We start from the raw sequence: 26,099 nt of genomic DNA, 5'->3' as shown, positions 1-26,099 counted from the left end.
TCTCAGGCGCTAGCATTTCAGGAGTACACCATCACAGCAGCTCTGTTTGTTTGTTTTGAAATGGTTTTTCTGCAGAAGCCCAGGCTGTCCTGGAACTCACTCTGTAGACCAAACTGGTCTTAAACTCAGAGATCTGCCTGCCTCTGCCTCCTGAGCTGGGATCAAAGATGCACACCACCATTATCCGGCTCACACCCAGTTCTTATTTTGATCTTTAAAGTATATAAGAAATGGTTACAGAAAGAACAAACACTGATTTCTATATTCTAAAGGACCATTAATAATTACCATAATTTTAAAACTGAGTTAAACACTGCTTTATTTTTATGCTTTCTGAGATGGGATTTTGCTATGTGGCTCAGGAACTGGAGCTGCTCATCCTCCAGCCTCTGCCTCCTGAGTGCTGGGATCATGATGTATGCACCATCCTAGCAACTGTCCTTCTGGTCATGAATCAACTGAAAAGTGTACAGGGGAAACCAAAGCATGTCAAGTCACGATGTTATAAAAGTGACTTTGGCTCGACAGTGGTGGTGCACACCTTTAATCCCAGGAGGCTGAGACAGGCAGAGCTCTGTGAGTTCAAGTCTACAGAACAAGTTCCAGGACAGCAAGGGATACACAGAGAAACTCTGTCTCAAAAACAAAACAAAAGGAAAAACCAAAACCACAAACAAAAAAATCTGTTTGACAACATAACAACTATAAGAACTTAAGCAAGTCATGTAACTACTTTGAGCGTCAGCTTCCCAACTAACAACATAAGGTTTAACATTACTGGAATTTGGAGCATAGCTCAGGGCTGTCCTCAACACCAAAAGGAAAAAAATAAAATAAAATAAAGAGTTCATATGATTGGGATTCTGGGATGGACCCTAATGCACAGAGAACACCTGTATGAGACAGTGAACTTCCAGCCTCAGCAGGAGCAACTGTTGTAACTGTCCTCATTTACATTACTTTCTTTTTAAAAGATGTATTTATTCATTATATATACAGTATCTTGCCTGCACAACAGAAGAGGTCACCAGATCTCATCACAGATGGTTGTGAGCCACCATGTGGTTGCTGGGAATTGAACTCAGGACCTCTGGAAGAACAGTCAGTGCTCTTAACTGCTGAGCCATCTCTCCAGCCCTACATTACTTTCTTAAGGTTCCCACAAACCACAAACATGAGTCTGGTATGGTAGTTCACACAGGTAACCCCAGCACTCAGGAGTTTGAGGCAGGAGGATTGGCTTCAGGTCATCCTCAGCCATATAGAGAGTAGTATCTATGTTTAAATATATTTCCCCAGGCTGCATCTCAAGAATGGGTATACTAGAGGTTAAAGAGATGGCTTAGCAGCACCCACTCAGACTCACAACCACTAACTCCAGCTCCAGGGCATCCAATGTCCTTTTCTGGATTCCAATGAGGGCCTGCACTCACAGAGCATACATTCACACAGACATACATGTATACACATAAACAAAAACAAATAAGTGGATAACTAAATTTCTGGTGTCAGTTTTATGAAAGAATGGGGGTTACTATGTCATTAACATTCCAGTTCATTTATTTTGTTGATAAAACAGACATTTAATTGTTCATTTTTGCAGCCTGAAAACCAACAACTGTCTAATTATTCTTTGGCCCTACACAACACACATAGGAATTAAGCAGGAAGAGTGCAGAAATCCTACACAAAGAGCCACAGAGGAAATTAAAGCAAGCCATTTGAGGGTTGTCTGTGAGGCAGAGGCTTCCACTTAAGGTCTCCACAATGAAGTAGTAATGAAGGAAAACATTGCTGGCAGCGCTGGAGATGGGAACCAGCAAGGGTGTGGTGAGAGCACAGCACAGCTCAAGACTGTGGCTAGAGCAGAGAGTGACTGCAGAGGGAATGGCCAGGGAACAAGACCAGTGATGACCCTCTAAAACCGAGCCAGTGACCATAGTAGGCAGAGGGAGGGGGCTTCCTGCAGGGCCAGCAGTGTTCAGGAAGAAGCAAAGACATGAATCACCATGACCCATCCAGGAACTGCTTGTGATTCAATTTGGCTAAAGTGAAGGGTACATGTGGGAAAGACGCAGACGATGCTAAATAAATAGCAGAGGCTTGACTGAAGGACCTTGTGTACCAGAATACAGCATTTGAACTTTATTCCAAAGGAAATGGGAACTGAAGCATTTTTAAGGAAAGTGACAATCAGACTGGCTTAAAACAACTTACTCTGGCAACCCTCCAATGGCTTCCCATCACAAAAAAGCACAGACTCCAAATCCCTTCCATGCTCACAGCCTGCCACGCTGATCACAGGCCATCCCTGAGATAATGTTTCATTCCCACCTCACATATTCCACCTGAGCTGCTCTGGCAAACATCCTACTCCCTGTTCCCTCCCCTAGACTCTGCACCTGCTGTCCATCTACCAGGACATCACAGTGCACTCTCATATCTTTCCATCTCCTCTTGAGATGCTTGCTCTGCTGTCACTAGGAAAGAGCAAGAAACTACTGCAATCGGCCCCACCACTTGTCTCTTCATGCACCACAGGGCACATACACTACACAGATCTGTACATAGCTGTCTCACCTTAGAAGAGTGCAGGGTCCAGAGGCGAGCCTCTCAATAACCCCAGATGCTGGAATTGTTCCCCCACGCTGAAGCTGAGGAATAGAGAAGTGACTGAAGAACAGATGGTTAACTAGTGAAGAGCAGAGTCCCTGACTGTTACAAAGTGAAATTTGCATATTCACCAGAAAACAATACATTCCTAGTGAGAATGCAAGCTGGCACCATGCTTTTAAGGACAGATTTACCAATATCTACAAAAAATTTAATATCCTTCAGCCCAGCAATACCATGTCCAGAAAACTGCCTGCAGGTATTCTCAGAAACAAGTATCTGATGGAAGGCTACCTAACACAACACTTCTAATAAAAGAGAGACATTTCTTTGTGCATGTGTATGGGTGTATGCACATGTCTGTGTATCTGGAGGCCAAAGGTGAATGCTGGGCGCCTTTCTCAGAGACATGTCTCACTAAACTTGGATATAGTATGAATTCTGCTAGTCTGGTTGGCCAAAAGCTCCAGGGATCTGTCTTTCTCTATTGTCCCAGGGTTAGAATTACAGACACACATGCACATGGGTTTTTATAAGAATGGTGAGGATCCAAACTCAGGTCCTCATGCTTGCACAGCAAGCATTTTACTGAGTCATCTCCTCAGTCACAGGGAAACAATTTTAATGGACTATTACTATAAATCTCAACAATGGAAAAATTATGCAGCAGTTAAAAATAAGTTAACAGTTATATGGGAATTGATGTGTAAAGATATTTAAGACTGGCATAAATAGAAAAGCAATTTATAGACAGAACCTAACAGAACTGTTCTATGGGTCAAGAATATAGCTTACTGATAAGGTATTTACTCAATACACAAGGACTTTGATTTGGCCTCTATTAGCACAGAATAATATATATTTGCATTAAAATAATATAATATATATATAGTGGGATTCAATGACACATACCACTTGGGAAGCAAAGGATGGCAGATTTCTATGACTGGCCAGCTAGTCTACATTCTAAGCCCCTGGCTAGCTAACATGACACAGTAAAACCCTGCCTCAATGCAAGTGCAATGAAAGCATCTAAAAATATATCAAACCATTCTGAATCACAGGCTTCAACGGGGAAGAAAGAGTTTTCCACCTTTTTTTTTTTTTTTATGTAAGCATTCATATTTTTAAAAAATCAGTCTGTTATAAATTTTTTTAAAAATTAAGGGGCTGGAGATGGCTCAGGGATTAGGAACACTAGTTGCTTTTCCAGAGGACCTGGGTTCAATTCCCCGAACCTACTTGGCAGCTCACAACTGTCTGAAATTCCAGTTCCAGGGGATCTAATATCATCAAATAGACATACACAAAGGCAAAATACCAATGCATATAAAATTAAAAACACATTTTTAAAAAGTACATTCAAAGTTTTAATTCTTATTAATAAAGAAACAGCTTATTGAGGATACAAAATCACTTTAGATGAACATAACAGATCTTGATGACCTACTGATCCACATGCAGGAAATGTGAGTTACTGCAAGTGCTTAATCAGAGAGTCACCATTCATCACAAGGATTTCTGGACACTCACTATGTGTTGTGCAAGATGGCGAACAGGAAGCAACTAGTCCCTGCTCCCAAAGAGCTTGGAGGGCGGGGAGGGTGGGGGCTTTTGGTCCCCATTCTCAGCTTTCCCTTTTAAGAGCCACCGGTCTGTGTTCTCATTCTATCTATTATGCCTATCACTGCTACTAAAATAGGTATTACCCAGCAGAATCAGCACACTAGATAGAGATAAAAGATTTATAAGGTTTTTAAAATGTTTATTTATGTATTTGGGTGCTTTGCCTGCATCTATACCTCTATATCTGAAGAGGGCATCAGATCCCATGGGACTACAGTTATAGATGGCTGTGAGCTACCATGTGGGTGCTGGGAACTGAATTCAGGACCTCTGATAGAACAGCCAGAGCTCTTAATCCCTGAGCCATCTTTCCAGTCCCAAGATTTATAATTTTTCTTTTTTTTTAAAGATTTTTTTCAAGACAGGGTTTCTCTGTGTAGCTTTAGAGCCTGTCCTAGAACTCACAGGGATTCTCCTGTCTCTGCCTCTGCCTCCTGAGTGCTGGATTAAAAGTGTGCGCCACTAACTGCCTGGCTAAGATTTATAAATTTAAATTTGTCTCTTTTGTGACTAATTTTCCACCCTTTGGTGAGCCACATGGTGTCTCTGCCTACTGAGTGTTGGATTAGCAGTGTGTGCTCACAATCACCTGGTTCCCTGTTGTCTTGAAGCCTTCCATTGCAATAGGAAGTCAGCTACACCTAATATCCAACACCTTCCTGCTACACCAGCCCATCAGCCCAGAGCCCACTCCCCTCTCTGCTAGAAAGAACATTCTAGAACCTTCCCTTGGAAGAGCACTGCTCTTCACCTCCTGGACCAATCTTTTCTATCTGCTCAGTGCCTTCTGTCCTCTTGTTCACTACAGTACTTCAAGGACAAGCGTATGAATAACCTTAACAGATCCAAACCAAACTCAGTCCTGACAAACAATAAGCTTCACCTGAGCTGTGAAAACACTGACCATCTAACAGTGGAAGCTCCTCAGAAGAATGTGAGAAGACAAAGTTCACCTCAGGTAACCTGTGACTATTTTATGTGACTGACTTCACAATTTACCACTTTTGTTAAAATGTACAACAGTGAGACAGGTGCGGCAGGCAGTATACACCTATAATTCCAGCACTCTAGAGGCAAAGGTAGGAGGACCAAAAGTTACAGGCCAGCTGAGGCTACTCAGCTATACTTTGCCTTAAAGCAACAGAATTGTGCGTGCATGCATGTGTATAATAATGAACAAGCAAAAATGCAATATTAGAAACTTCCCCTTTAAAACCAGGTGGTGGTGCACACCTTTAATCCCAGTACTCTAGAGGCAGAGGTAGATGGATCTCTATTGAGTTCCAGGCCAGTCTGGTTTACAGAATGAGTTCCAAGACAGCAGGGCTACACAGAGAAACTCTGTCTCAAAAGACAAAACAAAACAGTTACATTCATAAATTACAAGAAAAGTCTATCTAATATACACAGTAACTATTGACTCTAAGCAAAATGTTTTTATAACTTCAAAAATAAAGATGACATCTGATCACGGTGGTACACACCTTTAATTCCAGAACAAAGGAGGTAGAGGCAGGCAAATCTCTGTGAGTTTGTGGCCATCCTGGTCTCTGTAGTGTGTTTCAGGACAGCCAGGGCTATGTAGAAAGACCCTGTCTTAACAAACAAACAAACAAAACTATATTCTTTGTGCATCTCCTACAATGTCACAATATTTAAAAAATATTTGGGGAAACGGCCAACTTTTAAGACAATATTGTTAATAATTTTCTTAACACTAAGAAAATATGTTAATTAATAAGAGAAAAATAAAATTCAACATTAAGAAAATATAACTTAACCATCAGGACTTGCTATGAGTGAAATGGGCTATCTTGTAAGACAGGGTTCTCCCTTTCATTAGAATCAAACTAAACTACTAGTTCAAACTAAGAACAACTAGTTCTTAAAGACAAAATATCCTTGAACAAGTCACTGAGATGCCGGCTGTGCGGCTTCCTGAACCACTGAGTGGAGCACATGTCATCTGCTGCACGTTTCCTCTCATATTGCACAAGGTCTCCTCCACAGGCTGCATCTATTATCCTGTTAAAGCATCCGGGTTTTGATGAGTATCCCCAGTAGCCATCTGTAAATACATCAATGCAAGGTTCAGCCTTGAAATGGTCATAGACTTCAGCAGTTAAGTACTATATATATTTTCTCCATACAATCCAAATACAATCCATTTCCTTAACTTCTAGCTTTCAGTTTCCTGTTCGCCAACGGCTTCAGCTCCAGAAGCAATTCATAAACACACCCCAGCCACAGTATGTCCACTTTTGAAAACAGTGGACATGAATTTAATCTGACCAAATATAACTAACTATAGCAGTGGAGACAGCAACAGCAAAAACTGAATAATTTACAAATGAGGAGAATGTACATTCCTTATGTATGAATTCAGCTTCTTTACAACCCAGGATTTTTCTCAGTTTTTCTCTACTGAAAACTGATAAGCCACTTTATCAGGCGATATAACCACGAAGCCCATCCTGTTTCCTCCTCTTGCTTGCCAGGAAGCTTGGAGCTAAATTTAATGTTCAAATACGGACACTATCTCGCCTTAGACTACTGGTGTAAATTTTTCTTCCTTCCCATTCTCTCATCCTGCTCATTATTTCTGAAGTGATTTATGTTCATTTTCCTCTGTTTCTAATGGTCCTTACCTTTTTTTGTTTTAAACTATCAACTCTTTTTCAATAAATTACAAGTTAAGAGAAAATTCAAGACCTAAAAGTTCTTATCTTCAAATCACTTGTGTATCTATTAACCCATCTTATCTAAAATATAGGTTCTAAATATATCTTAACTTTTCTCTTTAAAAATTTTTACTAAAAAAAAAATCAAAAAAATTATTATTCCATATAATTATGATTGGCTTTGAGGAAAACCAATGACATTTTTTAGAATAAAAGAACTAAATGGCATAAGAATCAAAATCTAAGTTATTAAATTTGGGGCCCTAAGTTAGAATCACAAAACTATTATGTCTTTACTAATACAATTAGTCCAGCAATGCCAAATAATTGTTAAAAAAAAAAAAAAAAGTCACGTCAAATTCTCTAGGCTATCATGAGCATTCTTAAATCAAAACAAATACTGTGTATAAAAATATTAAAACAATTTGAGATCAAGTTAGGGAGTTGGCTCAGCATGGCTGCTCTTCTAAAGGACCTAGGTTTCAATTCCCAGAATCTACATGGCAGCTCACAACTGTCTGTAACTCCAGTTCCAGGACTTCACATCCTCACACAGATGCAGGTAAAGCACCAAAATAAAAATAAATCTTGAAAAAAAAAAAAAAAAGAAAGAAAGAAAGAAAAGAAAAAACAATGTCTTTTAAAAAATGGTTTGAGATCTAAGAAGAAAATACTATTCACACTTTGTTCAGAAACTGTAAGTATACACATACATGAAAATGTCTAGTGTACAATAGTGTTTTAAGTGGAGTTAAAAGTGAAAATATGAAAACACCTCAAACTAAGACATTTGACAAAAAACATATTGTGAATTAAATAAAGAAGTTCTAGAATACAACCACATTAAAAAAATGGCACAAAGCAATAAACAATGTAACACATAATAGTTTGTAAAAATACATAGGAAGCTGGGCAGTGGTGTGCACACCTTTAATCCCATTATTCGGGAGGCAGGGGCAGGTGGAACTCTGTGAGTCTGAGGACAGATGGGTCCACTTAGTGAGTTCCAGGACAGCCAGGGCTATGTAGACAGACTATCTCAGAAGACAGCAAGAAACAAGACACAGGATCCTCAGATACTGGCTCAGTTGTAAAGCACTACCTTAGCATATACAAGCCCTGGGACCAATTCTCCAAATCCAAAAGAAAAAGAATGGCAGTGGGAGGTGGATGCCAGCCTAGTCTTCAGAGCAAGTTTCAGGGCAGCTAGGACTACATAGAGAAACCCTGATGCTAAAAAGCATCTCAAAAAGGAAAAAAAAAAAAAAATCAATTTTCCCAAATAATTTATCTTAATACCCAATAAATCATATTTTTTAAAAATCTAAGAATGAAGCTAACAAAAATTGTTACTATATAAATTTAGAAAGAAAGACAGCAATGTCCTATATATAAATATACATACTTTATCAGACTTCTTTTCAAACAAAATACCTCAGCATAAGAAAACACCTTAGGGAAGGGAGAGTGGGATGCGGCTCAAAGGCCGCATTCGATCTCTAGTACCAAAAAAAAGAAAAAGAAAAGGAAACAGAATTCCCCATTTCACATGAAGGAGCTAAGAGAAACCTATACACACACACACACACACACACACACACACACACACACACACACACACGCTCAAGCACAAAGACACACAGACACAGACACACACACACACACACACACACACACACCATGAATATGCACATACACCCTTCAAAACAACCCAAACCTGCCCTGGTGAGATGACTTACAAGCCTGAAAACTGAGTTCAATCCTCAGGATCCACATGTGGGTCCTCTGCCTCTGTGTACGCCATCACAGTCTCTGCCCCTTCCCAATAATAATAAATTAGAAACATTTTAAAACTGAATTTAGAAGCTTTTTTCTTTTGTGATGGGATTTTTAAAAAGTGTCATAATAGGGACTATAATACAAGTCACAGATCAGAAGAGAAAAACCCTATAATCTCTTTAGAAAAATGAAGTGAAGAAAAAGAAAGCAAAATGGTAAGTAAATAAATAAATGATCTGATGCACACTACTGAAGACATGGGAAAGGTTGTGTAGACATTAGTAGGTCATACAACTCAATCTCAGAGTGCTTAAAAATGATTTAAAAAAAAATTACTATTTCCATAAAACTGAATCTAGTCCAGTAGCTTGCTTCTTTGGAAGGAATGTAAACGTCTGCAGAGGTCTGGGGTATCTCTAGCTCAGACCAGTTTCTCTTTTCTCTTTAATCGTGGGAAAGAATAGAGAACATAAAACAATTGCCAGTTGCAAAATGATTTTATGGTAAAATTATGCTTATAGTGACCAAGAAGTATTGTTTGCTACACACATTTTCAAAATGCAGGGAGAATGTCTCACAGAGGCTGAAACAATACATTTCAAGGGAAAAAGGAACTTCTATGACAGTGAATCAGTTTCTGGAATCTGGCATCATGCTCTGTGAAAGGAAGGGGATTATTTACTGAGTAACTGATGTGGATAGACACGAACCCAGGACCTCATCAGAGAAGAAAGCAAGGTTTACTCGAGGTTCTGGCTCACACTGAAACATATGAGACTGAAAGCAGCCGATGAAGCTCAGAGGTGGTCAATGCTAACACAGTGGTACCCAACTGACTCTTCATGGTAGGACCACCTATCTGTAGCTGTAAGGGTATCTGTGCTATCATGACAAAAAAAAAAGGGGGGGGGAGAATATTGATGCTTAAAGCACTTGAAACTGACAACTTTAAAGATTAAAAAGAAGCTTCCCCCCCCAAATCTGATTTTTGTACCAATTCCCAGAAGTCCTCTGACCCCCAGGAGTGAACCACAACTAAGCACGTACACATGCTCACCCACACACTGAATACATGTGCAATTTTAAATAAAAGAGCAGTCATGCTCGAGAACCCAATCATGACCTTCTCCTAATGGGTGAATTACTATCATCTTATTCCTGATAGAAAATCACTTTTTATCTTGGTTTTAAGAATCAGTGGCAGAATTAGTGCTGGTATAATTCCACCCAGATGGTTGAGAACCACAGCCATGAAAACAACACCAGCCCTTGCACTGTTCTGAGAGCTAGAACCTGCCCAGTAATCAGCTGTGGGTCTTGAACTTCTATCTCGTCCACATCTCAGTTTCCAGATCTATAAACAGTGCAACTAGATAGAGAATGTTTCCTCCCTTCCTCTCTTTCCCCTTCTGTCCAGTCTTTTCTATCCCATGGCTTTGTAAGTTAGAATCTAGGCTGTCTGGAGGGCAGGGAGGAAACCATTCATAAAAACCCACCAAACTCTGACCAGAACAAGTGGGAGCTAGCTCACTGACTCCAGACTGACAGCTAGGGAACTTGCATAGGACCTCAGTATGTGGGTGACAGTTGAGGGGGCTTGGGCAATTTATGGGGTGGCTGGCAATGGAACCAGTATTTATCCCTAGTGCTGGAACTGGCTTTTGGGAGCCCATTCCCTATGGTGGGAAACCTTACTTAGCCTAGGTATAGAGGGGAAGGCCTTGGTCCTGCCCCAATGATAGGACAGATTTGATGATTCCCCATGGAAGGCCTCACCATCTCTGAGGAGTGGATGGGGGGGGGGGGGGGGAGTAGAAGGATGAGAGGGAGAGAGAACTAGGATTGGTATGTAAAATAAGATTTAAAACAAACTAACTAACTCACCAAACTCAAACTCAGCCAAGTAGTGGTAGTGCACACCTTTAATGCCAGTGCTGGGTAGGCAGAGGAGGAGGCAGGTGGATCTCTGTGAGTTCAAGGCCAGCCTGATCTATAGAGCAAGTTCCAAGATGGCCAGGGCTGTTACACAGAGAAACCCTGTCTGGAAAAACCAACCAAACAAAAACCACCACCAACAAAAAATACCAAACTTTTGAGGCAAAGAATAAAGGTTATATAAATAACTAAAAATATAAAGTGAGAAAGCCAAAAGCAAATTAACACATTAAAGAGGCATAATAGTTTACAATAGACAGTCATCAACTTCACTGCTTAAAGTTTCAGGGACAGGTGTGTTTGTTTGTTTTTGAGATTGGATTGGCCTAGAACTTGCTATGTAGACCTCAAATTCAGAGAGATCTGCCTGCTGCTGCCTCTTCAGCACTGGGATCAACGGTGTGGCACACTCCTGGCAAAGATACATTTATATGTATATATGCCTGCATATATCTGAGCATCATGTGAGCTGCTATGTGGCTGCTGGGAATCAAATGGAGCCTGTGCAGGAGCAACAAGTGTTCTAACCACTGACCCATCTCTTCAGCAGATTCAGCCTTTTTTTTTTTTTTTTTAAGGCAGGCAGGGAGAAATGACAGGTGCTAATTCAGGAGTGTGATCTGGAACATCCAAGATCCTCTGACTAAGAATGCAAGCGATCTTCTCCCGTATTAGCCACTGTCACCGCTGTGATAGTGTATCTGACAATGCCAGGGAGAAAGGGCTTATCTTGCTCCAAGTTCAAGTGAGCATTCCATCTTGGTGGGAGAGGCATGGCAGCATCATGTGGCTGCTGGCTCCATTGCATCCAGTCAGGAAACACATACATGATGCTGGTCTTGACACCTTTCTTCTTCCCTCAGTCTGTAGAACAGTGATATCCATATTTAGGGTGAGTCTACCGACCCCAATTAGCCTAATCTGGATGGTTCCTGCTTGCACACCCAGAAGTGTGTCTCTTCAATGACTCTAGATCCTGTCATGTTGATAACCAATGCTAACCACCACATCAGCTCTCCCCAATACCCCAGCAAGTTGTCACTCATTTCAAACAAATCTGGAGCACCTCTCCTTCCTTCTCATTGTTCTATCTGAGGTGCATTCTTCCCTCGTTCTAATGATGCTAGAGACACTGTTCTAAACACCTTAACTGTATGAACTCACCTAATGCTCCATAATCTCAGAGGGAGGTTAGGAAACCTAATAGAACAAGGTCTCAACAGTCTGCCAATTCTGGTCACCTTCTTTAAGTTCCCATCTGCTTGGCAGTCATTCCTACCTCTTCACCTCCTAAGAAATTTACCAGTTACCATGCATGGGATCTGGGTTGCTGTTTATTTTTGTGCATATGTTCTCCTTTCTGAAAGGACAGTGTCTTGTAGCACTGCTTAAAACACAATGGAACTTAAAATATCTGACCACAGCAGTGCTATGAAAACTGTTCAAGTAGTAATAGTTCCTGAAAACACAGACCCCTGACCTCCTTACCCTACATCTGTTGTTTCATTAATCCTAAAGACACCTTCAGCTAGCGATTCATCTTGTCTCTGAAGATTATAGATACAGAAACTGAGCTGAGGGTAACTAACATTTCATCCAATGTCTTGTCTCATTGCAACATGGTAGTGATGAGATTCGGATCCCAGCAGAACAACTAAGAGTCTGTACCAGGACTGGGAGTGGGGTCCAGCTCAGGTTGCTTGTTTAGCATCCAAGAAGCCTTAAGTTTTGTTCCAGCATCACATAAAATTGTAATCCCAACACTTGGGAGGTAGAAGCAAGAGGATCAGCTACATAGTGAGTTCAAGTTCAGCCTTGGTTACATGAGATGTATCTCAAAAAGAAAAAAAATGTGTGTAATAGTATATCTACATATTATACTTTTAATTTCCAGCCAACCATAGAACACTGTGAAAAAAGTCTGTCCCAATCAGTCCCAACAATTCAGCTGTGAAAAGTAGTACTTTTGAATGCTGAAGATTAAAAATCAAGAGTCACAGAGACTGTTTTCAATAAACTCATCTCGGGGCCTGAAGGGCATGGAGATGTTTACCTGTAAAGTGTAATTCAAAGTCCCCATGGCAAAGTCCCTGTGAGTTTAACACAGTTCAGATGCAAAGCTATCTTGGCTTAAATATTACTACTACTTAGACCTTTTGAGTTCTGGGGCTGGAAGTTTAGCTTGGTAGTAGAGTTCTTAACTGGCACACGTGAAAAGTTTAACCTCCTCTAGAGTTAAAGTATGCTCAATGAAGACAGCTTTTCAGAGCAACTGGAGATTCAAGCTGAACTATCAAGAGTTTGAAGACATCTTGGGCTAAACAGGAGATCCCAGCTCCAAAAGTAAGCAAGCAAGGTAAGCAACTACAATTACAACACCACCAGAAAACATCTGCAACAACTACACCGCCAGAACCCAGGAAGTATTCCTTATCACACAAGGCTGACAGAAGCCTTCTCTGGAAAGATGATGTCCTATGTATTTACTCATAAGCAAGTCTTAATTTTTATATGTATGATGTTCATGACAGATAGAGTTGATTTTGCTTTAGCATGTTAATCAAACTAGGACAAGCTCAGTAGAAATCAAAGTGAAAGATTAAAAAGAGGCATTAAAGCCAGGCATGGTGGTGCATCCCTTTAATCCCAGTAGAACTCTGTAAGTTCAAGGCTAGACTGGTCTACAGAGCCAGTTCCAGGACAGCCAGACCCACACAGAAAAACCTTGTTTCAAAAATAAATAAATAAATGAAAAGAAAGAAAAAAGCATTAAGTCAGAAAAAAAGGAATTTAGTGACTAGTAAGAATAATGGAGTCACTAACGGCTAAAGAGGGGAAGAGGAAGAGTGGGGATGCTGTAAGAGCAGCTACAGAGATGGAATTTACACACATTCCATTTCCAAACGACACCATGGACTTGGGCATAGGAAGAGTGGCAGGGCAACACAACACAGCTGTTTAATTTTGTTTTTGAGTGTACACATGTACGGTTTATGACACATGTATATGTCTACATGAGTGTGGGTGCAGCACATGTGTTCATGCATATGGAAGCTTCAAGTTAATGTAGGTGACTTTCTTGATTACTCTCCACCTTAAATAGAGACAGGGTATCTCAAAGGAACCCAGAGCTCACTGATTATTGGTCTCGCTGCCCAGTGTGGTCTCAGGATACTCAAGTACTAGGGTTACAGGTGAACTGCCCTGCCACACAGCTTTTATCTGATGCTGGGGATTAGAACTCTAGTCCTCATGTTTGTATGTCCAATGCTTCAGCCACTGGGCCATCTTCTCAGTGTCTGGGGCTTTAGAGAAAGAGATGTATTCTAGCTACTACAATAAAGATAACCTAACTCTCTTTGTGAGCAGCCCTACATTCGACAGACACTGGTTAGACTCAATTATTCTAATAAGAAGCACACACAAAAAAAATAATCTTTCTTTTTCAGTCCATGAATGAAGAGAAAGAAGCTTAAGACAACAGTTTCACAATTTCCATTTGTCCAAAGTCAGATTCCTGAGCTAAAACACACTGATTTTGTTAATAACAAAAATCTGGTACACCAATACTATTACCGTTTGACCATATTTGTATGAAGCTAAAAAGTTTAAAGATTTTTTAAAGAATATGTATTCATTTACTTCTGACTGGGAATGTACACATGTGTGCAGGTGCCCTTGGAGGCCAGAACTCCTGGAAGCTGGAGTTACAGGTGGTTGCAAGCTGCTGTGAAGTAAACTCAGGTTCTCTGAAAGAGCAGGATGTACTCTTAATTGCTGAGTCATCTCTCCAGCCACAGAATTTAACAGGTTTTAAAGACTTATTTATTTATTTAATGGTTTTGTGTCTGAACCTATGTCTGTGCACCATGTCCCTGCAGTGCCTGTAGAGGCCAGAAGAAGGCATCGTAACCCCTGGAACTGGAGTTACAAGCAGTTGTGAACCACCATGTGGGTACTGGGAACTGAACTCAGGTCTTCTGCAAGAACAACCAGTGCTCTTAACTAAAACCTAAACCATCTCTCCTTTCCAAATTTTATGAAGTTTCAAAAGCACAACAACCATAATGCCATTGCCTAGGAGGCTATCAAAAGATCACAAGTTCAAGGTCAGGCCAGACAAAAGAGCAGAACTTTATCTCAAAAACAACTAAACCAACCAAAATAAAAAAAAAGGCACACTAATCAAAATGTCAGTAAATAATGAATCTGGAGAGTGTGGAGGGCACTGTATTCATCTCTCCAGTCTCTCACTTTGTTTTGTGGACAACATAACAAAAGAAGAGAGGGTCAGTTATTTTAAAAATTCTATCTCTAGTTAAGACTGACAGAACCAGACTCTAGCAGATGGGACTGGATGGGTTAGTACAGTAGTGGAGTACTTGGCTAACATATACAAGACCTTGAGTTCAATCCTCAGCACAGGAAAAATAAAATTCTAACACAATCTAAAACGTAAAGAAATGTACTGTGCATAAACAGGAAAAAAGATCTCATCTGCCATTTCAGAGTATCATGAACATGTTCTTTAAAGAGAAAAATCATTTCTTTATCATTGTTGCATAATGTACCTTTGATTTTGTTGAAAATTACATAAACCATATAAATGCATGTTTTTTATTAATAAAGATGAAATAAATATTTGCCTCTTATATCAATGACTAACCCACTGAAGTCTCTGGTTAGCCCTTAGATACTTTAAATATCTCCCAATCTAGGAAACAACCTAAAACTTTGATACAGAGATGTAACCAAAAAAAATATTTTTTTTTTTTGTTTAAAAAAAATAAACTATTTAAACCAGGACTTAGCAGGGTTAATTTCAATCAGTCAGGCTGAGGCTATGGGAGACTAACCCTGACTGACCTGGTTTGCAAACACCAAGCTCACCTGATCAAAAGTACCAACCAAAGATGAAAACCAGGCTCTCTGGCCTCCTCTTCCTCTGTCTAGGGACACCAAAACTGGTACATGTCTGTGCAGACCCTAGCACAATGCAGATGTGCAACTCTTTCATAAGAATGAATACCACCTTCAATTTCAGGAAAGTTACTGCTAGGGATTAGTCCCTAGTGACATGCATAGGATAACAAAATAAAAGCAGTGAGGGTTTCCTCACTGAAGTTATGCTTTCAATCATCCTCCAGATCCTGTTTCCTCCAATAAAAACATGTGGAACTTCAGTGAAAAGCCACACACACACACACACACACACACACACACACACACACACACACACACACAAAGACACTGTCATTAATTGGTCAGCTAATTTATGATTGTTATTTCACTTTTTCCAGGCAGACCATTTCTAACTTTCAACACATTTTAAAGCTTTCTTCCTTTACTAAAAATGCCATGTACATAGTATACAACACACAGCTTAGTAAGTCTGAACACATGGAGATAATGGGTAAACATGTATAAAGATGTACCTAACAACCTTTGCACTAATCTTGCATTTTTCTGGAAGTTAAAAGTGAAAGAGAGGCTGGGAGGTTACTCAGTGGATAACTCAGTGTTTGCTGTGCAAGCACGAGAACCGGATTCAAATTCCCAGTACCCATGTAACAGCAGAGCATGGGTACAGGCCTGGAACACGTGTTCAAGTGTGCAACTGGAGCTAAAAGCTCCAGTTCGATGAGATACCCTGCTTCAAAACTTAAGGTGGATGAGCAATAGTGAAAGAGAATGTTGACCTCTGGCCTCCACATACACACACATAGACAAGTAAAACTGCACTCACACATACACACATGTATACACACACATATCCCCCAAATAAGAAAAATAACATTATCTAAAAAGTAAATCACTTGATTTTCATCATGCCAGAAAGGTCCCCTGAACCCCTTTCTGTGACCCACAACCCTACCTAGAAGCAGTCGCAGTCCTCATTTCTACCATCATGTCTTGATTTTGCCTGTTGCTATGCTTTGCCCTCTATTCCGCTGAGGGAATCAGCAGTTTGTTTCTATTGCAAAGGAGCTGCTGTGTACACTCTGTACCAGCCCCTTCCTGAACATAGACTTTGTTCGCTTTGGTGCACCCTGTTTCATTAGAAAGGAAAAAAGGGAGAGAAGTTCATCTTTAAATACACTAGAATGGATAACTAAACACACAAATACACATACAGCAATTATGTATGTAAATATTTATGTGTACATAGTCATAACACATACTTACGAAGTTATATGTAACATGGACAACTGATAATCTGATACACACACACGATGTACATTTGTATGCATTATATGTGAAACCAAAACTACTTTGTAAAGATTTATTTCATGTATTTGAGTGTTTTACCTGCATGTATATGTACCATGTACCCAGAGAGTTCATTAGAATGTCCGATTCTCTGGAACTGGAGTTAAAGATGGCTGTGAGCTACCACTGTAGGTGTGGGAATCAACCTGGGTCCTGTACACGAGCAGTAAGTATGCTTAACCAGCCCACAGATAACATTTCTGAAGAGCTTGCTAAGTTCACAGTAAAAATAAATGTGCCACGGAAAGGTAGCCATCTCAGCTTCTCTTAATTTTCATTGCATCCAGGAGTACAAGAAGAGAGATTGCTTTCTTCCACTTATACTACTGTACCTTAGTGAGACAAAAATGTCCTCACAAATCTCTTCAGAAATCGGAACATTGGGATCTTACCATCTACTACACAATAACTTTTTTGTATCAGAGACAAAATCCAAAAATCTGTTTAAGATTTTTTTTTTTTTTTTTTTTTTTGCTTTGTCAAAAGTTACACACATGGAGACAATTTCACCAGTTAATATTTAACACAGGTAAAGATTATTCCATGCCTATTCAGAATATATGCTGATAATGACTAAGTCTCCAGTCCAAAAAGTAGTATACCAGAACATTCAGTCCATGATAGAGACATTGTCCCCATCATATACTACTGTGTAGTTTTCAGCTGACAATAAAGGACTTCATTTCCAGAGACACAAACATTAAGAAACACAAACATATCTAAGTAAAGACTACACTTCATCACTCAAACTACAGCCTATTAAAACCAACCCTCCAAATCTTAAATGATCCTCCGACATTAATTACTATATTAAGGGTGAAAAGTAAGTGCTTTGTTGGCTTCTCTAGATAACCTACTTACCATTACAATTCCTATCATAGTAATTTTTAGTAAAAAAGAAAAAAAATAGTATAACACCACGTCAAGCTTGAAGGATGCTGGAGTAAGAATCACATATCTTATTTCTCCTTTAAAACAAAAGATAAATTTATTTTTAAAAGATAAATTTGAAATTTGCAACCCTGTTCTGACATCCACATGAACATTTTCAGGGATACATTTAATGGTAGCAAAGATAGACACAGAATGCTATGGATAGTTCTAGAAATTTACCGCTGGCCACCAAAGGAAGGCTTACAACCAGAAAAGGGAAAATGCACCTCTTCTAGTCTTTGATCTCTCTCCATCTTGTACTCTACTTTGCAAACATTGAGCAATTTCAAAACTATACAATGCAAACGTACCACACTTAAAAGATGAAGAAACATCCTGAGCCTGTGGATGTTCCCTTTCACAGCTGTAGTATGACTGCTCACTTAGAAACCCATTATTTCACTCCCATAATGTATCATTTTCATTTCTCTAATAACTGAACCTTCTTCTAAAAGAAGAAGAAGAAGAAGAAAAAGTCTGGATGAGGCCTTGAGCTTTGTTACAAAAAAATAGCAATCCCAAATATCTAAAACCTGTAACTTTCACTATGGTTCTCTTGGTGGTTCCAAAGAACTAAAATAAAACTTTTTCTTACTTTTTAAATGTTTTGCTTTCAGACCAAGTGTAAATAAAACAGGCATACCAAATGTGTAGATCCTACACTCCCTCTGGTGGTCCTTCACGCTAATTAATTAAATTTTTCCTAAAAGACTAATAGTAAATACTAATTAAAGCATATGATGTAAGACAATTATCGTTGGTGGATTTTTGTTAGAGGTGTTGTTTTGGGACAGACAGGGGCCCTACTACAGTCTTATACATATGGCCTGGAACTCCATATGAAGTCTGACTACCTCTGCTTCCTGGGTGTTGGGAGTAAAAAGGGGTATATTCCCCACAGCACAAGTCAGATCTCTTAACAAGCTATGAAGAAGCACAAATTATTCTGAATAGTGGAGTTTTAGTGCTCTAAATATTACTATAATATCCTTAATAATCCGTTACGTACAACTGCTAGTAACCTGTCAACAGATCTGGTTTCTAATAAATTATTTTAGCCCATCTCTCTTACAGAACTGTCTTTTATACAAAGTAAATATATTGTATGCAAGTAAACTCACACATAAGTAGTCCTTGTTTTATTTTTTTTTTTATTTTTTTTTAGTAGTCCTTGTTTTAAATCAATAGATACAGGACTTATGTATCATCATCCACCCAGTCTTGAATAATAAACAGCCCCAATCTCTGTCTGTGTGTGTGTGTGTTCGTGTGCCATGTGCAGATGTGAGAATCAACTTGTACTTTATTTGAAAGTGAGGTGGCAAGTATGTCAGAACTTTAAGATGCACTAAAGGGCTGGCATTGTAGCTCAGTGGTAGATCACTTGTCTAGCATCCATAAAGCCCTGGGCTGAATCCCCAGAATAGCAAAGGGAAATAAATTAAAAAGCATTAAAATGTACTTCAGAAAACTTCAGAAATATAAAATAATGGAAAAAAAAACTAATTACTGATTGGATAAGCTGGTAAGCTCAAAAGCTTGAGAATTACAAAATGGAGATATCTGATCAGTATGCATTAATTACAGAACTTAGAGTGTCAAAATATGCACAACAGAATCTTCTTTGGAAATCATGACAATACTAAAGGCCTGTGGAACGTGTTCTTTATGTCAGTTACATTAGTCACTTAAGGGTACAGCACTTGTCTACCCAGCACAAGGCTCTGGGTAGAAAAAAAAAGAAGGGAGGGAGGAAAGGAGGGCAGGGAAAAGGAAAAAAAGAAACTACCAACAATATCCAGACTCAAAAGGAGCTACACTTGAAGGTAACTGCCTAATAAACAGCCCCAAGCTCTGTCTCTCTGTCTGTGTGTGTGTTCCTGTGCCGTGTGCAGACGTGAGAATCAACTTGTACTTTATTTTGAAAGTGAAATGTGGTTGATAATCCTACGATCTGGTCTACCACAAATAGACAAAGTAAACAAAAATCAGTAATTAAAATGCCTGAAACCTGGACATTCGCTTAAAGGTACTTTTCTAGTTCAAGCACACACCACACATGCTTTTGTGTATGAAGATGAAATAAAACTGTGTGCGAAGGGATGGAGAGACAGCTCAGCAGTCAAGTCAAAGGTACTGGCTGCTCTTCACTGTCAGACTTTGATTCCCAGCACCCATACTTCAACTCCTGACCTCCAATGCCCTCTTCTGGCCTCTGATGCTGCCAGCACCATGCATGCAAATGGCACACAGCCACACGAATACAGATAAAATAATAAATAAATTTTAAATACAAAAAAAGTAATGTGACTTATGACATCTGGTACATTTAAGCAGCATGATAGGATAAGATAATAAATCCTCCATTCCAGGCTGAAATCCTTTACAAACTAACAACACAGAACATGCACACTTTTCCAATCCAAGAATAAAGAATCTGAAAATCAACTGACTTGCCTAAACCCAAATTGGAGGTTTTTCATACTGAAGTAATTTAAATTGTGTCTTATAAAGAAATCCAGGCTGGTGAGATTACTCAGCACATAAAGTCACTTGCCACTAAGATGGACCACCTAAATTTGAACTCCAGGACCCACATTATAAAAGGAGAAAACCAACTCCAAAGTTGTCCTCTGATGGTCACACCTGTGCCAACCCTGTCTCACAAACACAGACAATAAATAAATAAATAAATAATTTAAAAAGGATGAAAATAAATCCACACAAATGTCAAGTTACTGAAAAGTAAATATTGAGAAGCATACTTTTAAAAATGTTGGAATGGCAAAAACCTCATTAATGTATAAACTCCCTGTTTTTAAAACATTTTAAAAAGAATACTCCCACATTAACTTAAAAAATAATCTCAAGTGGTCCCAACTAATAGCTAACTCAAATTATCTAGATGAATAAAATGACCATTCAATTAATTAGTGTAATTAAATAAAAATTAACTGTTCTCTGAAGTATAGATTACACCCAATGCAGTTCCCACACAAGACACGTTAGAAGTGAGAAAGGAAGAAAACCAAAACACATTTTTCTAACAATGAATGAATGTTATTAACTTTTGAATTTAAAAATAGTTAAAATATGCCATTTCTGTAGAATCCCCAAAGTGAAAGCTGTTAGAAGAGTGTTCGACACATACCGGACAGCTGGGAGAGAGGCAAACAGAAAACAGTTAAGTGAAGGGTACTACAGAGTAAGAATGTCCCATCAGAATATTTTTTAAGTCATACAATCCATTGATTCAGACACCAAGAGTAGGAGTTACTACAATTCTATAATAATAATAATAATAATAATAATAATAATAATAATAATAATAATAATCAGATAACAAACACTAACAGCAAGAAGCTGGAAAGAAGGGACAAATTCTTAACCCAGACAGATACACCTTAACTTTTCCCTTGTCCTCTACCCTAAGAAAATGGAAATACAATGAAAATAAACACTCTCTCCTACCCCTAGAGAAGGCAAAGAAAGTGCCCATTCAATGCTCAGTCTTAGTCCGCTGAAAAACAGTCTCCTGGAAAAAAAAAAAAAAAACAAAAAAAAAAACCAAAACCACCACCTCCCAACTGCTGCTTGCAGAATTGACTGAATGGCAGCCAAGCACGGTACACAGTGTCCCGAGCCCTGCACGCTCTGCTTACGACCTGTACCTCCCAGAGCTTTCGCCACCGCCACCGCAGAAACCCATTATTTAAAAACCGAGGCTCAAGCGTTCCACCTGGCTCATCCACAGCGATGATGATGATGAAGATGATCATAATGCAGTGTGCTCTTTTTGCTTCACAAACGCACGCGCGCGCGCAAACACACTCACAAAAATATGCTGGGTTCGGAGTCCTGGGCTTTGGCTGGGACAGTAGTTGTGATGTCCCAGGGCTGAAGAGTATGAAGACTCCTAAAACAACTTTTATTTATTACTTAGAGAGAGTGAGCGTCCGTGCGTGTGCGTGTGTGTGTGTGTGTCTGTCTTGTACACGTGGAGGTCAGAGGACGACTCTCCGGAGTCGGTTCCGGGGATCGAACTCAAGTCGTCACACTTGGCGACAAGCGCCTATGCCCGTTCAACCACCTCTGCAACTCCGAAAAGAACTTTTAATTTGCTTTTCCTCCTCCGTCTACCTCCGAGCCCCGCAGGTCACCTGCCTGCCCCGAGCGAGCGGACCCGGGACCGGCAGGTGAGGGCGGCGCCCGTGCGGCACGCCCATCGCGCGGCCCTGCGGACGCAAAGGGGCGCTCCGTTATCCGCGGGCTCGCGGGGGCTCCGGAAGGCCAAGTTTCCTCCGCGCCAGGCGGGCGGCGTGGCGAGGCGACACGGGGCGACTCGGACCTGTGGGCAGCGCGGGAAACAAAAGCCGCGCGCGGGTGGGCGGTCGGGCGGGCGAGCAAGCCGGCGCCGCGCTGAGCCATCGCTGAGGGGAGCACCGGCCGCTCCGCCTACCACGCGGGGCCCGGGTCTCCCGCACGTACCGTCCACGCCGCCCCGGGGAAGCCGCGTGAGGGACGGCGGAGGCGGGATCGCCAGCGCACGGCTGACTCCCGGGTCCACCGCGCGCGCGCGCCCCATCCCCGCGGCCATGGCGCCCGTACCTGTCGCCGTCACCAGCGCCGTCACCGCCGCGTCTCGGGCTCCGCGTCTTTCCGCGGCGCGTACCGCTCAGCCTCTCAGCCCGCCCAGCAGGCCGCCAGTCCGCACCTCCGTCGCTCAGCTGCGCGCCGGACACCGCCGCCGGAGACTGGCAGCGCCCGCGAGCCGGCTAGTGCGCCGGGCAGCGCCCGGCGTCGCCCCGCCCCCACCGGCCGCAGGATCCGACTTCCATAGGGCCGTGGGACTGTCAATCCGCCCCCAAAAGGCGCGCGGGCTGTCGCTCCGCAGGTCCCCATTGGTGGCCGCGCACTGCCTATGCAAATTAGGCCCCGCCCCGTTCGTTTGCATCTCCGCCTCTCCACCGCAGCCCACGTGTCTGGCCCTTGCCCTTTGTGGGGGCCGGAGAGGAGGGATGGAGGAAGCCGACTGACACCTCTTGGCGTCGTCCTTTGCCTCCAGACAAAATGCTGCTAAGCCTCGGCCCTGCCTGTCCGTCCGCCCGGCCCTTCCTTCACGAGCTTGAAGGGGTCAGGCCGTGCTGACCCCAGAAAACAACCTCATGAACTCGAAGATGCTCCTTAGAGACCGGGAAAATCCAAAATAGTACCTAGCTCCTCTCTTGGGACATCCAATGGGCGTGACCACGCTCTCCCTTGGGGCCTCTGCCTGTCCAACACAATAGCCCAGGTGACAAGGACAGAAAGGAGCCCAAAGGATGGGCTGCTGAGCTAGTTCAGCTTCAAGACGACACCCCTCCCCCAGCCACGTGGCCAACCCGGGGTGACTCCCATAGACATTCAGGAGCTGCACCTGGGGACTTTAGCGCAAACTGTCCGGTTTTAAAAGATTTTTTTCTTAAAAAAAAAAAAAAAAAAAAAAAAAAAAAAAAAGAGTGTGTGTTTGAGTGTCTCGCCTGCATGTATACCTGTGCACCGTGTGAGTGCAGTGCCCAGCAGAGGCCAGAAGTGGGTGCTGCGGGTGGCACCCAGGTCCTCTGAGAGAGTGGCCAATGAGTGCTGTTAACGGCTAGGCGATCTCTATAGACAACTCTCTGTCTGTCTCTTTCTCTCCCTTTCTCCCTCCCTTTCCTCCCCTCCCTTTCCCTCCTCTTCCTCTGTCCCCTCCCTCCTCTTTTCTCTCTTCCTCCTCCTCCTCTTACTCTTCCCCTCTTTCTCTCTCTCTCTCTCTCTCTCTCTCTCTTTCTCTCTGTCTCTTTCTCTCAACTAAAAATCCCAATTACCTAGGGAAATCTCTCATAGCCACATGAAAAAATCTATGTTTTCTGGCTCTGTGTCTGCTTTCATCTTATTTATTTTTGTTTCATTGTCATACTTTAGAATACTTGAAGACCTTCTATATGTCACCATGCTGGGGGATGGTCATTCCTTTCCTGTCTTCAAAGACCTCTGCAGAAAAGAGAAAACGGACACAGGAACCTCCTCTTAAGCAGGGGTCCTGTCTCAGTGATGGGAAACTCCCCCTTAACCAGCCTCCCAGGAGAGCAGCAAGCAAGCCATTTACATGAATTCAACAGCATGAAGTGGAGAGCACCTGTCCCACTCACTGATGCCAGTTGGTTTTGCATCTGCTACCCTTACAGAGATCAAGAAGTGTGCTGCTTGTGGAGGAGGGCACACGGAGGTGAGGAGGCACTGTACCAGCCAGTGAAGGCTCCATCCAAGCTAGCAGCCAGGGGCATCCACACTTGAGTAATGCTCCGGTCCTGTGGTACACGTCTACATAGAAGAGTGAAGGGCTCTCCCAGAAGGCTGGCAGGGATAGCTAAGCGCTAACAAAGCATGCAGACCTGAAACTGTTTAGGAACTGAATGAGCAGCTAGGGGCAGTGTGGGCCAATCTGCAGGGTTGTGTGGACTTGTCACATGTTACGAGAGGAGACTCTTCCAGGAGGAAGAAAAGCCCGCGAGGCTGCCAGGCCATGTTGTAACATACCACAGCAAACAACAACAGGCGCTGTAGATACAGCTGCAGGCTTTTTTTTTTTTTTTTTTTTTTCCTTCTGGGCCAGAGTGTGTGGGGAACAGTCAGTTCTACAGTTCCCAGTTCCAAAGACAGCCTGGCTAGCCCCACCCACTCACCCAGAAAAACCACTCTGGCCACCAAACTTAGCCTCCTCGGCATTTTCCCTAAGCCCTGATGTCCTGGATGTGGCTGGAGAAGCCCAAACCTGAAGCATGGAGCAGTTCTTTGCAGGTCTGGTCACTAAGGTTGACTTCATGGATGTTTCCTTTTTTTAGAAAGTCTCCGGTGCTCCATTTAGAATACTGTTGTGGTCATCTTGACATAGTAACTTATCAACCAGGGGCCCTGTGTGTTCTTTATGCACCAATTTCTGCAAATTGCACAGCCAGTGCTATCATCCTTTTATGCCTATGATGGATTTCAAACCACATCTTGATCTTAAAGCACTTGGTTCCACAAAGTATGTTCCCATAGCACGGGTGTCTGGATGCTCACAACTGTAATGTAGCATCCATTTTTTTTTTTTTCTATCTCTAGCTTATTCATTGAGAGAGCTGCAGATTAGGGCCAGTAAAATGGCTCAGCAGGTAAAGGGTCTTGTGGCCAAGTCTGGTGACTTTAATTTGTTCCCTGACTCAAACAAACTCACCCTGTGACACACATATCACCTCCCCCACTTCATACACACAAAGAAATAAATCTAATTTGAGGGGGGGCAGACAGAAACAGAGAGACTGGACATGCTGCAGATTGGAGCCTTCTCCAGGTGGCCTGGCTAGGAAATGGGCAGAGGCTACATTCCAACCTGGCTCACCCAAGCCCTTGTTCTCCCAAGCTCAGTGTCTGAGGCAGAACCCTTGTCTGAGGCAGCTACACACATGGAGGAGGTACTTCTTCCAGCAGACAACACATAGTGAAGTGGATTTCCACCATTGCATGGCTACCCTTTAGAATGGTTTGTTATCCAGACTGAACAGGTCTCTAGATCTCTTTGCTTCGGGGACTTCAATCAAACCACTCCATCCCTTTCTTCTGTGCTTTCCATCTTTTCTCCTCTTGTGTTTTGGCCTAAGTCCTTTCTTTGTTTCGACTCACAAATTATCTTTCCATAGTCTAAGAGTAGAAGTCATTTTTATTATATATTGCTTCCTAGCAAACTAACCCAAAATTTAAAAACACTCCCATGGACTTCTTAAAGGACCAAAGAGAAACATTTTAAGCTTAAAAATTATATTCTTTGTCACACTGACTCAATTGCCATTACAGCCATTGCTATATGTAAATGCTGTGTTTGGATAAAACTTTATTTATAAAATCAGGCCCTACCCTACACCCAAAGGCATCTATGGAAAACCATACCTAACATCACAATAATGAAAGATTAGTTACTTGCCCAGTGAACAAGCACAGGATAAGGATGTACATTCTGGTCACTTCTAACTTTTATTTTATTTTGTGTTTGTTTTTTGAGACAGGTATGCATGCAATACAGGCTGGCCTCAAACTTGCTGTGTAGCTGAAGATGACCTTAAATTCCTAATCCTCTCCTGGGCAGTGGTGGCTCATGCCTTTAGTCCCACACTTGGGAAGCAGAGGCAGTCTGATCTCTCTGAGTTTGAGACTAGCCTGGTCTACAAGAGCTAATTCCAGCACAGGCTTCAAAACTACACAGAG

At 41.6% G+C, this 26,099-nt stretch overlaps 1 protein-coding gene across 2 annotated transcripts in view; it reads right to left on the bottom strand.

The window, feature by feature from the left end:
* Positions 1 to 22,612, bottom strand: part of Fkbp5 (FKBP prolyl isomerase 5) — an 80,028-nt gene extending 57,416 nt beyond the window's left edge. The window contains exon 1 of one of the 2 annotated variants that reach the window (XM_051187117.1): positions 22,446 to 22,612. The gene's annotated coding sequence lies outside the window, so the exon portion shown is untranslated. The remainder of the gene's footprint in view (positions 1 to 22,445) is intronic. The other variant, XM_051187116.1, reaches the window with a different exon arrangement.
* Between the last annotated feature and the right edge of the window lie 3,487 nt (positions 22,613 to 26,099).

The sequence above is a fragment of the Phodopus roborovskii genome, unplaced genomic scaffold (genome assembly GCF_943737965.1).
Source record: "Phodopus roborovskii unplaced genomic scaffold, PHOROB, whole genome shotgun sequence".
Classification (NCBI taxonomy): Eukaryota; Metazoa; Chordata; class Mammalia; order Rodentia; family Cricetidae; genus Phodopus; species Phodopus roborovskii.
Note: the sequence above shows the minus strand (reverse complement) of the source record. Positions and strands in the feature narration are given on the sequence as shown.